This window comes from Aquarana catesbeiana, linkage group LG03 (genome assembly GCF_042186555.1).
Source record: "Aquarana catesbeiana isolate 2022-GZ linkage group LG03, ASM4218655v1, whole genome shotgun sequence".
NCBI lineage: Eukaryota > Metazoa > Chordata > Amphibia > Anura > Ranidae > Aquarana > Aquarana catesbeiana.
This window is the reverse complement of record NC_133326.1, coordinates 240,044,262-240,059,225: the sequence shown is the minus strand read 5'-3', so window position 1 is coordinate 240,059,225 and position 14,964 is coordinate 240,044,262. Positions and strand designations below refer to the sequence as shown.

Genomic DNA, 14,964 nt, shown 5'->3' with positions numbered 1-14,964 from the left:
GTTTAGAACAGTCTGACAGCAAAATGACATTTCGAAGGAAAAAACCCATTTAAAACTACTCGCGGCTATTGCATTGCCGACAATACACATAGAAGTTCATTGATAAAAACGGCATGGGAATTCCCCACAGGGGAACCCCGAACCAAGATTAAAAAAAAAATGATGTGGGAGTCCCCCTAAATTCCATACCAGGCCCTTCAGGTCTGGTATGGATATTAAGGGGAACCCTGGCCAAAATGTAAAAAAAAAAATGACGTGGGGTTCCCCCTAAATTCCATACCAGACCCTTCAGGTCTGGTATGGATTTTAAGGGGAACCCCGCGCCAAAAAAAAAAAACGGTGTGGGGTCTCCCCAAAAATCCATACCAGACCCTTATCCGAGCACGCAACCTGGCAGGCCGCAAGAAAAGAGGGGTGACGAGAGTGCGGCCCCCCCCTCCTGAACCGTACCAGGCCACATGCCCTCAACATTGGGAGGGTGCTTTGGGGTAGCCCCCCAAAACACCTTGTCCCCATGTTGATGAGGACAAGGGCCTCATCCCCACAACCCTGGCCGGTGGTTGTCGGGGTCTGCGGGCGGGGGGCTTATAGGAATCTGGAAGCCCCCTTTAACAAGGGGACCCCCAGATCCCGGCCCCCTCCCGTGTGAAATGGTAAGGGGGTACTTACCCCTACCATTTCACTAAAAAAACTGTCAAAAATGTTAAAAATGACAAGAGACAGTTTTTGACAATTCCTTTATTTAAATGCTTCTTCTTTCTTCTATCTTCCTTCATCTTCTTCTTCTTCTAGTTCTTCTGGTTCTTCCTCCGGCGTTCTCATCCAGCATCTCCTCCGCAGCGTCTTCTATCTTCTTCTCCTCGGGCCGCTCCGCACCCATGGCATGGGGGGAGGCTCCCGCTGTTCTCTTCATTTTCTTCTCTTCTTCTTTCTTCTCTTCTTCATTTTCTTCTCCGGGCCGCTCCGCACCCATGCTGGCATGGAGGGAGGCTCCCGCTGTGTGACGGCGTCTCCTCGTCTGACGGTTCTTAAATAACGGGGGGCGGGGCCACCCGGTGACCCCGCCCCCCCTCTGACGCACAGGACATGACGGGACTTCCCTGTGGCATTCCCCGTGACATCACAGGGAAGTCCCATCAAGTCACCGTGCGTCAGAGGGGGCGGGGTCACTGGGTGGCCCCGCCCCCCGTTATTTAAGAACCATCAGACGAGGAGACACCGTCGCACAGCGGGAGCCTCCCTCCATGCCAGCATGGATGCGGAGCGTCCCGGAGAAGAAAATGAAGAAGAGAAGAAGAGAAGAAGGAATAAGAGAAGAAGGAAGAAGGAAGAAGAGAAGAAAACGAAGAGAAGAGCGGGAGCCTCCCCCCATGCCATGGGTGTGGAGCGGCCCGAGGAGAAGAAGATAGAAGACGCCGCGGAGGAGATGCTGGACGAGAACGCCGGAGGAAGAACCAGAAGAGCCAGAAGAACCAGAAGAAGAAGATGAAGGAAGATAGAAGAAAGAAGAAGCATTTAAATAAAGGAATTGTCAAAAACTGTCTCTTGTCATTTTTAACATTTTTGACAGTTTTTTAGTGAAATGGTAGGGGTAAGTACCCCCTTACCATTTCACACGGGGGGGCGGGATCTGGGGGTCCCCTTGTTAAAGGGGGCTTCCAGATTCCGATAAGCCCCCCGCCCGCAGACCCCCACAACCACCGGCCAGGGTTGTGGGGATGAGGCCCTTGTCCTCATTAACATGGGGACAAGGTGTTTTGGGGGGCTACCCCAAAGCACCCTCCCAATGTTGAGGGCATGTGGCCTGGTATGGTTCAGGAGGGGGGGCGCACTCTCGTCCCCCCCTCTTTTCCTGTGGCCTGCCAGGTTGCGTGCTCGGATAAGGGTCTGGTATGGATTATTGGGGGGACCCCACACCGTTTTTTTTTTTTTTTTTGGCGCGGGGTTCCCCTTAAAATCCATACCAGACCTTAACTTTTATTGTTTGACTTTAAGCATTATTAAAATCACTGCTCCTGAAAAAACGGCCGTTTTTAAAACTTTTTTTTGCATTGATCCATGTCCCCTGGGGCAGGACCCAGGTCCCCAAACACTTTTTATGACAATAACTTGCATATAAGCCTTTAAAATTAGCACTTTTGATTATTCATGTTCGTGTCCCATAGACTTTAACGGTGTTCGCGCGTTCGAACGAACTTTTTTCCTGTTCGCATGTTCTGGTGCGAACCGAACAGGGGGGTGTTTGGCTCATCCCTAGTACCAAGGTATCTGTTGGATAGTAGGAACCATACAATGTTAGATCATACCTTTTGTGCTACACTTATACACCTGACAGTGCTGCCAGAGCATGCTGAAACGTATAAACTTCTGAGGTATGAGTAATGTAGAAAACCATCTCCCCTGTCTTACACATGTTCTAGTAACTTACTGCCAGGCCTGAACATGTGCAGGGAGGACATATCTATGCCCAAACCTATGTAAATAATGACTTTCATAATGCTGTATTTATATACAAACTTTGATATCAGTAAGAACAGTATGATCTGGCACTTTATGGTGCCTACTGTCCAGTAGCTGACTTGCCACCTTTGTTTTTTCTACTTCAGGTACAAATAAACCTTGTAACATTACTTGCATTTAAAGGTTTTAGATGAAGAGCATCTTCTGACTATGCAAGTATAGTATACTAAGTTTAAAGGTGTAAAACTATAAAACAGCTTGTCAAACTGTGGAAATTTTTCATCATATGATCATTAGGGATGAGCCGAACACCCCTGGTTCGGTTCGCAGCAGAACATGCGAACAGGCAAATAATTTCTGCGAACACCATTAAAGTCTATGGGACGTGAACGTGAAAAATCAAAAGTGCTAATTTTAAAGGCTTATATGCAAGTTATTGCCATAAAAAGTGTTTGGGGACCTGCCCCAGGGAACATGTATCAATGCAAAAATAAGTTTTAAAAACGGCCATTTTCAGGAGCAGTGATTTTAATAATGCTTAAAGTGAAACAATAAAAATGAAATATTCCTTTAAATACCATGCCTGGGGGTGTCCTTAGTATGCCTGTAAAGTAGCGCATCTTTCCCATGTTTATAACAGTGCCACAGCAAAATGAAATTTCTAAAGGAAAAAAATGTCATTTAAAACTGCTTGCGGCTGTAATGTATTATCGGATCCCGGCAATATAGATAAAAATACCACATATACAAAAAACAATGGCGTGGATGTCCCCCCCAAAATCCATACCAGGCCCTTCAGGTCCGGCATGGATATTAAAGGGAACCCTGCACCAACATTTAAAAAAAAGGCGTGGGGGGCCCCCAGGCACTAAATACTCTAAACAGCAGTATATATACTACACGGCCTGCCCTATATACTCTGCAGAAAAACTGGGCCTTAGGTGTTGGTGGTACCAGAACACTGTAAGCCCTCACAGTTACTCTTGTTGGGGGCAGGAACGAGCCCTGCTGTGAAATATTATATCAAAAATTGTAATTACATGCCCCTGTTAAACAGGGGCATAAAAATTGGGCCTTTGGTTTTGGTGGTACCAGAACACTGTAACTCCTCCTCACAGTTACTCTTGTTGGGCGCAGCAATGGGCCCTGCATTGAAATATTATATAAAAAATTGTAATTACATGCCCCTGTTGAACAGGGGCATAAAAATTGGGCCTTTGGTATTGGTGGCGCCACAACACTTTAACCCCTCACAATTACTCTTGTTGGGCACAGGAACGGGCCCTGCTGTGAAATATTATATCAAAAATTGTAATTACATGGCCCTGTTAAACAGGGCAGAAAAATTGGGCCTTTGGTATTGGTGTCACCAGAACACTGTAAGCCCTCACAGTTACTCTTGTTGGGCGTAGAAACGGCCTTGCGTTGAAATATTATATAAAAAATTGTAATTACATGCCCCTGTTAAACAGGGGCAGAAAAATTGAGCCTTGGGTGGTGGTGTCACAACATTGTAACCCCTCACAGATACTCTTGTTGGGTGCAGGAAGGGGCCCTGCTGTAAAATATTATATCAAAAACTGTAATTACATGCCCCTGTTAAACAGGGGCAGAAAAATTGGGCCTTGGGTCATGGTGGTGGTGCTCTAAACCAAAAATATTGTTGGAAGCTAGCATCATCAAGATTGAGAAGGAATAGGAACGTGAGCATAGGCAGTCTTCAAGGAATCCCAGATCCATAGCAAATTTAATCAGTTACATCAGCATCAGGTGCTTGATAGCTGCTGATCCAAGACTGATTCATTTTTTTGAATGTGAGCCTATCAGACTCTTTAGACAGGCGCACTCTTTGATCCGTTACAAACCCCCTCAGCAGCCCCGAATGTGCGTTCAGAAAGCACACTGGATGCAGGACAGGTCAGTAGCCCAATTGCATATTGAGCAAGTTCTGGCCAGTGGTCCATCCTCAAGACCCAGTAACCCAGTGAATGCTCTGTTGGAAAGGTCTCCTAGTCTGCTCTTGACCTTAGATATTCCTGCACTATATAATGCAAACGCTGGCTATGGTTGCTTGAACGGATCAGACCTTGGCGCTGAGGACGGAAAAATTGTTTAAAGGCATCGGTCAGCCGACCACCTTCTCCACCGTTCTTCCTCTGACTGAACGAAGCTTCAGCAACACATTGTCCAGGAAATGGTAACCTCCCAGGGTATGGAAATGCGTTTCACAAACCTTTCTTCAAGGCCTCCTGAAGATGTTTCATCCTCTGCTCCCTCTGCAAAGGCAGGATGGGTTTTGCAACCTTACCCTTGTAACGTGGATCAAGAAGGATTGCCAGACAGTAATGATCCCTCTCCTTGATACCATGAATCATAGGGTCCTTTCGCAGGCTTTGCAGAATCAGGGAGGCCATGCAGTGTAAGTTTGCAGAGGCATTCGATTCTGAGTCCTCTGGGTCACTAAGGATCACATTATCCGTAACTACCTCCTCCCAGCCATGTACAACCCCTTGGGTTTCTGGGGACTGAAAACCATCCCAGACTGCTGCTGAGTGTTATCCTCTACATCCATGCTGACACAATCCTCCTCTTCATCCTGTGTGTTTGGCGGGCCCGCAGGAATGCTATCTGTATAAAGGGGGCCTTGAGAGGAAAGGAAGTCCTCCTCTTCCTCCCGCTGTTCTGCCTCAAGTGCCCTGTCCATGATTCCATGAAACGTGTGCTCCAGCAGGAAGACTAGAGGGACAGTGTCACTGATGCATGCATTGTCGCTGCTCACCATCCTTGTGGCCTCCTCAAATGGTGACAGGACAGTGCATGCATCCTTGATCAGTAGCCACTGGCATGGCGAAAAGAATCCAAGCTCCCCTGACCCTGTCCTGGTGCCATACTCGCACAGGTACTCATTGATGACCCTCTGCTGTGTGTGCAGCCGCTGCAGCATTGCCAACATTGAGTTCCACCTGGTGGGCATGTCACAAATGAGGCGGTTGGTGGGCAGGTTGCATTCCCTTTGAATGTCAGCCAGCCAAGCACTGACATTGTATGACCGGTGGAAATAACCACAGACTTTTCTGGCCTGCCTCAGGAGATCTTGTAAGCCTGGGTACCTGCTCAAGACCTGCTGCACCACCAAAATTAGGACGTGTGCCAAACATGGAGCATGGGTCAAGTGTTCCTGTCTGAGGGCGGAGAGAAGGTTGGTGCCATTGTCACATACAACCATTCCTAGCTGAAGCTGGCAGGGCATCAACCACCTCTGAGCCTGCCCCTGCAGAGCTGACAGAATCTTTGCCCCAGTGTGGCTCCTGTCCCCTAGGCAGACCTACTCAAGCACCGCATGGCATCTTTTAGCCTGACTGCTTGCGTAGCCCTTTGAATGCTTATGGAGCACCGCTAGTTCAGAGGACAAATCTGCAGAAGAGGCCATAGAGGAAGAAGAAGAGGAGGGGGTGGAGGAGAGAGCTGTGGCAGAATCACCACTTGCATTTTGGAAGCATGGTGGTGGAACAAGCTTCAACAAAACTGAACCCTGTCCTACATCCTTCCCAGCTGCCAGCCCAGTTACCCAGTGCGCCGTGAAGGAAAGGTAATGTCCCTGCCCATGCCTGCTGGACCATGAATCAGCAGTAATATGAACCTTACTGCTGACCGCCCTGTCCAACTAGGCCAAAACATTGCCTTCCACATGCCGGTAGAGAGCCTGAATGGTCTTCCATGAAAAGAAATGGCATTTTGGAACCTGCCACTGAGGTACAGCACATTCCACAAATTCATGAAACCAGTTGCAGTGCTAGCAATTTGGCCAGGCTAGCATTTAGACGCTGAGCATGTGGATTGCTGGGACTGAATTTCTTTTTTACAGTTCAGCAACTGGGGAAGGGAAATTTGCCTGCTAGAATCAATTGGTGGTGTACTGCTAGCAGATTTGCTGCAAGTACTTGGTTGTACCTATTGCTATACTTTCATTCCTCTCTGTGGAGGTTTTTGAGAGGACTGGAGGTATAGTAGAGTTGGAGATCCCAGATGATGAGCAAGGAGAAGTCTGCCTTTCTCTTTGATGTGGGTCTTTCAAGTACTGTTGCCAACGAACTGCATGGCAGGTCATCATATGTCTGGTCAAGCATGTGGTGCCCAAGCGGCTGCTGTTCTGGCCACGCTTTCCGCATCAGACATAGGTTGAAAACAGCAATGGTGCGATCTGCGATCTTTTGACATGTGTCAAAAAAGGCCCACACCAAGGAACTTTTAAAAGTCAGTGGGGAGTCAGCAGCGCCCTGCACCTGCGGAACTCTGCGGTGTGATGCAATAGGGTGTCTGCCCTTAAGCTGTCCCCTAGAGGACATCCTGCCTCGTTGGAGTTGTGCTTCCTCCTCCTCCTCACTTTCCTCCTCTCTTCTCTCAGGCACCCAAGTACAGTCAGTGACCTCATCATCCCCTCCCTCCCCGTCACTGGAGCAAACTTGGCAGTATGCTGCAGCTAGGGGAACATGACTGCTAGTTTCTTGTCCTTCTGTGGCACCCCCTCTCTCTAGGCTCACGTTACTCCCTTCCTCAACCTGTGAACCAACATCGGAGCCTTCAAATCGCTGTGCATGCTCCAGCAGCATATACCCGACACTGTGGTAGAATAATACTCCATGCATGATGGTGGGGCTATGGAAGGAGTGACTGTGGACAAGGAGCCGGTGGAATAGGCTGCTTTGGCAGCTGTGTTGGAAGGCAAACTACTCTGTGCCTGGGTGACAGAAGATGAGGAGGATGAGGATAGCTTCGTTATCCACCCCACCAACTCTTCTGCATGTTGTGGCTCAATAACACAGCCAGCAGAAGCAGCAAAAAAGGGCAAGTGTGCCCCACGACCACCTGTAGAGGATGCACCATGTCCACAACCACCACTGTTGACTGTAGACACAGAGGCTTCTTTGTCCTCTTTTAGTGACCTGTGAGCATCTGCCTCTCCTTGGTGGCCTTCCGGGCATGAATTTTTAGTTTTGCAACATCACACTACACTGTATTAGATACTGTGTAAACCACCTGAAGTGTATTAGAAAGTGTACAACAGCTGCACTGTATTGTATACTGTGTACACCACCAGAAGTGTAGTAGAAACTGTACACACTGTCTTAGAATTAGATACTGTGTACACTGCCTGCACTGTATTAGCAACTTACAATGGCTGCACTGTATTGAATACTGTGTACACCACCAGAAGTGTAGCAGAAACTGTACTCACTGTATTAGATTCTGTATACACCGCCTGAAGTGTATTAGAAAAAATACACCACTGAATGCACTGTAGATATAGGCTACACTGAATGCAGCGTGTATATATATATATATATATATTAATACATCACTTGAAGTGTAGACTGTGTATATATATATATATATATATATATATATATATATATATATATATAGTGGCTTGCGAAAGTATTCGGCCCACTTGAACTTTTCAACCTTTTGCCACATTTCAGGCTTCAAACATAAAGCTATAAAATTTTAATTTTTTGTGAAGAATCACCAACAAGTGGGACACAATTGTGAAGTGGAACGAAATCTATTGGATATTTTAAACTTTTTTAAGCAATTAAAAAACTGAAAAGTGGTGCGTGCAAAATTATTCGGCCCCTTTACTTTCAGTGCAGCAAACTCACTCCAGAAGTTCAGCGAGGATCTCTGAATGATCCAATGTTGTCCTAAATGACTGATGGTGATAAATAGAATCCACCTGTGTGTAATCAAGTCTCTGTATAAATGCACCTGCTCTGTGATAGTCTCAGGGTTCTGTTGAAAGCGCAGAGAGCATCATGAAGACCAAGGAACACACCAGGCAGGTCTGTAATACTGTTGTGGAGAAGTTTAAAGCCGGATTTGGATACAAAAAGATTTCCCAAGCTTTAAACATCCCAAGGAGCACTGTGCAAGCGATAATTTTGAAATGGAAGGAGTATCAGACCACTGCAAATCTACCAAGACCTGGCTGTCCCTCTAAACTTTCAGCTCAGACAAGGAGAAGACTGATCAGAGATGCAGCCAAGAGGCCCATGATCACTCTGGATGAACTGCAGAGAACTACAGCTGAGGTGGGAGAGTCTGTCCATAGGACAACAATCAGTCGTACACTGCACAAATCTGGCCTTTATGGAAGAGTGGCAAGAAGAAAGCCATTTCTCAAAGATATCCATAAAAAGTCTGGTCTAAAGTTTGCCACAAGCCACCTGGGAGACACACCAAACATGTGGAAGAAGGTGCTCTGGTCCGATGAAACCAAAATCGAACTTTTTGGCCACAATGCAAAACGATATGTTTGGCGTAAAAGCAACACAGCTCATCACACTCAACACACCATCCCCACTGTCAAACATGGTGGTGGCAGCATCATGGTTTGGGCCTGCTTTTCTTCAGCAGGGACAGGGAAGATGGTTAAAATTGAGGGGAAGATGGATGCAGCCAAATACAGGACCATTCTGGATGAAAACCTGTTGGAGTCTGCAAAAGACCTGAAACTGGGACGGAGATTTATCTTCCAACAAGACAATGATCCCAAACATACAGGAAAATCTACAAAGGAATGGTTCACAAATAAACATATCCAGGTGTTAGAATGGCCAAGTCAAAGTCCAGACCTGAATCCAATCAAGAATCTGTGGAAAGAGCTGAAAACTGCTGTTCACAAATGCTTTCCATCCAACCTCACTGAGCTCGAGCTGTTTTGCAAGGAAGAATGGGCAAGAATTTCAGTCTCTCGATGTGCAAAACTGATAGAGACATACCCCAAGCGACTTGCAGCTGTAATCGTAGCAAAAGGTGGCTCTACAAAGTATTAACGCAAGGGGGCCGAATAATTTTGCACTCCCCACTTTTCATTTTTTTATTAGTTAAAAAAGTTTCAAAAATCCAAAAGATTTCGTTCCACTTCACAATTGCGTCCCACTTTTGGTGATTCTTCACAAAAAATAAAAATTTTATATCTTTATGTTTGAAGCCTGAAATGTGGCAAAAGGTTGAAAAGTTCAAGGGGGCCGAATACTTTTGCAAGCCACTTGTATATATATATATATATATATATATATATATATATATATATATATATATATTAATACACTGCCTGCACTGACTGAATACAGAGTAAACACTGAATATATAGTCTATGCTAAATGCAGAGTATATATACTGTATATATATATATATATATATATATATATATATATATATATACACACACACACACACACTAGACTGACTGTATATGTATATATCAAATACACTGCCACTAACTGAATAACCAGCCTGCTTAATCTAACTCCAGCTATCTCTCTGTCCACGCCAACAACACTACACACAGCCGCTCTGTAAGCAGCCTTAAATAGTGTGGGGTGTGGACTCAGTCCCCCTGAGCCATGATTGGCCAAAGACACCCTGCCTTTGGCCAATTATGGCTCTCAGAGCAGAGCGTGCTGTGATTGGCCAAAGCATGGAGGTCAGGTGCATGCTTTGGCCAATCATCATACAGCAATGCACTGCAATCTCGCAGTGCATTATGGAGCATTCCGCGGCGCTCACATTTTCAGCGAATGCCCCATAATGTTCGCTGTTCGTCAAACTGGCGAACGCCCGATGTTCGAGTTGAACTTATGTTCGATCCGAACATCGAGCTCATCCCTAATAATCATATATATACTGTATATATATATGCCAGTAATAAATATACATAAATAAAAGTCAAGGGTTTAATAATCTCACACATAATACAAAAAATGGAGATACTAGTGGTGTGGTTTTACAGTGCAATAACTTGTGGGAACCAGCACTAACTTGACAATAAACAGGCAATCCTGAAAATACATGGGCTACAAATGGGCAAACATACACAATATAGTTGCAAATACAATTGTTAATACACAGGAAAGAAACAGGCATTTGTTTAAATATGAATGGGCCGTCGTTGTAATATGCACTCTGCAAAGGAGCAATTGTGGCAATATATGGTAAACAAATGTTTAACTGTTACAACATGTGGTAGCAAATGGGTATTCATAGCAATACACTGGCATCATATTCACCTGTTCACAATCCTGGCAGATCCATGTTATGTTGCCCACAGGGAACCGCACAGCCACTGCTGGAAACTGTCCCAGCCGGTCCCAAAGTGGTCCCAAAGTCTTTTGTGCATGCAGACAAATCTCATTCATTCCTATGGAAAGGCCATCTGTTGATGGGTCACATAATAGATGGGCTCTTCATAGTAATAAAAAGAATTGTTTCCAGAAGCAGCTTTGAGGTTCCTAGTGGGCCAGACAATGTGAATCTGTCAGGACTATGGAAAAGGCAGCATAAAAAATTCGGAGGGGGGGGTCATTTAAAGGATAATTGTATGAGGCGAAGCTATTCTTTAAAATATTCCGTCACTTTGCCCTTTTAAATATTCCCCCACCGCTACGTTGCTCTGGGAGTAAAATCCTGTGTAACCTCCATATCGAATTTTACACAAATAGTCAACAGCTTCCTCATGTGACAATGTTCATGCCTTGCAATTGGTTACTAGGTCCGAGCACCGCATTCAGGAAACAGCTTAGATGCTTGCCCATACCCACAAGTAGTATTTGCAGTTCTCTCAAAGCAATAAAGAGTTTCAGGAGTGCTGCAAAACAGAGCAGAATCAGGGTGGTGTGCTGAACTGGCAACATTATAAATTATCTTCAATATCTGCTCAATACCTACAATTCTAGATGCACATTGACCCTAAGGTCATAAAGCTATGCACTACATGTTTCTGTCCACAAGTCTTAAAGTATGTACCGTAATTATCTGTCAGGGTTAAGATACATGTAAATAGAAGCCAGCTGAATCTTCTAACAATTAGACTGCTGTCTGGAAGTGTAAGCTCAGTATCTGACTGCTCTGTCTCAGTGGACTACTTTCAATATATTAAATTCACTAGAGCCAATACATAATGCACAAATTATCCTTAAATAGTGTAAACTGGATGTGGTCTTTTTAAATAAATATTTCCACTACATTTCGCTTACCTTTTGATCATGTACACACATTAAATAGCGGCCTTCACATATACATTCTACTGTAAAAGGGCAACTATTACATGATATTGGGGGGAAAATGTTCCTATACACAGCAGTTATAATGGCAGATAATATCACACTTTGTGTATGGGTCACATATTTTTATATTAGGGGATCCTTCAATAGCCACCTATCATTGACAGTTAGTCATTTTCAGGTAAACTTTTTTTCTCAGCTGGTGTAGCTAAAGTCATGTCTTAGAGAACCATGAAAGACTAAACCATCAGTTACCATTTGGCCATCAGATAAGACAAAGTTTAGTGTCTTGCATTCTAAGCATTGGTTATTTAACACTGGAATACAAAAACGGATAAACTGAATTAAACAATATAACTGAGAACAAAAGATTTAAAAAAAAAACTAAGACTGTAGGTTGTCCCTAGGTGAACTAAGGACACCCGGAAACTATGACACCTGCGTGTGTGTGCGTATACAGTATATGCATATGCACATATACTGTTACACATTTAGTTTTGTTTTACTGGTGTATGCATGTCTAAAAATAGTACATGGCATTATAGACATAACTAATATGCTATACTAAAATATTGGTCACAAATGACTATTTGTCTGCTACTGCAAACAATCATATTAAAAGCATCTTGTAACTTAAGTGAACTGTATGAAAGTACTTGACCTGCAGCTTTCCTGAGTGATTTCCAAATCAATGTGATGCAACGCATTTACACATCGCATTTGGAAGGTAAGTGCCAAAGAAAAAAATGAAATGTAATTATATGCAACAGAAATATACCACATAAATTAAGTTAGCATTAAATGTAAATATATAGTAAAGTATTAAATAACAGTTTGAAGCATACTGTGAACTGCACTAGAGGTTGAGTTTGAGAACTGATTTAAGATTTGGATCAACCTCACATAAGATAAAGCATACACCTATAAGCCATACCTTTATGACCACCCAGCTTATATTAAGTAGGTCCCTCTTTTGTCACCAAAACAGCTCTGACCCATCCAGGCATGGATGCCACTAGACCTCATAAAGGTATGCTGTGATATCTGGCACCAAGCCATCAGTAGCAGATCCTTTAGGTCCTGTAATGCCGTGTACACACGACCAGACTTTCCGGCAGAAAAGGTCCGACAGAATAATTCCGTTGGACATTCCGATCCTGTGTGGGCTTCATCTGACTTTTTCTTTCTAAAATTCTGACAGACCTAGAAATAGAACATGTTTCAAATCTTTCCGACGGACTCAATTCCTATCGGGAAAACAGTTAGTCTGTATGTTAGTCAGACGGACCAAAAACGACGCAAGGGCAGCTTTTGGCTGCTGGCTATTGAACTTCCTTTTTCTAGTCCCGTCGTACGTCATTGCGTTCTAAACGAACATACTTTGGTGCAATCGTGTGTAGACAAGTCCGTTTCAGCAGAACTCTGTTGGAAAGACCGTTGGAGTCTATTCTGAAGGAAAGTCCGGTCGTGTATACGCGGCATAAGTTGTGAGGTGGGGCCTCTATGGATTGAACTTGTTTTGGAGGTTAAGTCAACACCTTGAATTCATTGTTGTGTTCCTCAAACCATTCTTGAACCATTTTTTTTTTAGTGTGACAGGGAGCATTATGGAGTGTATATGGCCAGCAACTATGTTTAGGTAGGTGGTAAGTGTCAAGTAATATCCACATGAACAGCAGAACCCAAGTTTTCCCACAGAACATTGCCTAAAGCATCACACTGTCTCTGCTAGCTTGCCTTCTTCCAATGCTGCATCTCTTCCTCAGGTAAGCGACATACACAGACCTGGCCATTCACATGATGTAAAAGAAAATGTGATTTATCAGATCAGGTCATCATCTTCCATTGCTCCGTGGTCCAGTTCTGATGCTCACATGTCTATTGTAGGCACTTTTGGCTGTGGACCTGGGTCAACATGGGCACCCTGACCTGTCTGTAGCTACACAGCCCCACGCACAACAAACTGTGATGCCCATTTTTTAAACTCGTCAACTTCATGGACAACATATTCACTTGCTGCCTAATGTATCCCACTGACTTTCAGATGTCACTGCAACAAGATAATCAATTTTATTCACTTAACCTGTCATTTGTCATAAAGTTGTGGCTGATTGGGGTATGTCCTAAAAATAGACAAGTGAAAAAGAAACCAAGCAGTGATTACAGAGTACACTTGCAAATTCAATGTCCAAATTGCAGCAATGCTTTGGAGGTCTGGTAATAATTTTATGACAGTTTTGACTTAAAGACACACTCACGATTTTTGACAATTAAGATTAACAAACCTTTTCAAGATGAAAAGGACAAAATACAAGCCAAAATAACCCCTTTCTGTCATTTACTCCACCCCAAAAATAGTATAATATTATTCTTGGCATACATGGCAGAATAATTAAAGTGGTTGTAAAGGCTAACGTTTTTTTTTACCTTAATGCATTCTCTGCATTAAGGTAAAAAACCTTTTTTGGAGCAGATCTGCCCCATGTCCCTCCTAAATACTTACCTAAGCCCGATCTCGGTCTTGATCTAGCGCTGTGCTCAGGAGCTCTCTTTCTCTACCTCCTCACTGGGCTCAGTGAGAGCAGCAGGAGTCCTTGGCTCCTGCTGTTGTCAATTAAATGGCAACTATTACATGATATTGAGGGGAAAATGTTCATATACACAGCAGTTATAATGGCAGATAATATCACACTTTTTTATGTATGGGTCACATATTTTCATATTAGGGGATCCTTCAATAGCCACCTATCATTGACATTTAATCATTTTCAGGAATACTTTTTTTCTCAGTTGGTGTAGCTAAAGTCATGTCTTAGAGAACCATGGAAGACTAAACCATCAGTTACCATTTGGCCATCAGATAAGACAAAGTGTAGTGTCTTGCATTCTAAACATTGGTTATCTAAAAACTATTTGTTGATTATTTAACACTGGATTAAGATTAACAAACCTTTTCAAGATGAAAAGGATTAAATACAAGCCAAAATAATCACTTTCTGTCATTTACTCCACCCCAAAAATAGTATAATATTATTATTGGCATACATGGCAAAATAGTTAAAGTGGTTGTACAGGCTAACATGTTTTTTTACCTTAATGCATTTTCTGCATTAAGGTAGAAAACTTTTTTTGGAGCAGATCCGCCCCTGTCCCTCTTAAATACTTACCTAAGCCCGATCTCTGTCTTGATCCAGTGCTGTGCTCTGGAGCAGTGGCCTGCTCTCTTTCTCTCCCTCCTCACTGGGCTCAGTGAGACCAGCAGGAGCCCATGGCTCATGCTGTTGTCATTTAAATCCAGTGATGGGTACTCGAAGACAGGAGGAGCCAGGAGCACTAGTAGGGGATCCCAGAAGAGGAGGATTATTGGGGATGCTCTGTGAAAAACCATTCAAGAGAGCAGATAAGTATGACATGTTTATTATTAAAATAAATAAAAAAAAAT

General features: G+C 43.8%; 1 protein-coding gene across 4 annotated transcripts in view; it reads right to left on the bottom strand.

Moving 5' to 3' along the window:
* Positions 1-14,964, bottom strand: part of IMMP2L (inner mitochondrial membrane peptidase subunit 2) — a 1,808,057-nt gene that overhangs the window by 1,091,816 nt on the left and 701,277 nt on the right. The gene's annotated exons all lie outside the window — the stretch shown is intronic.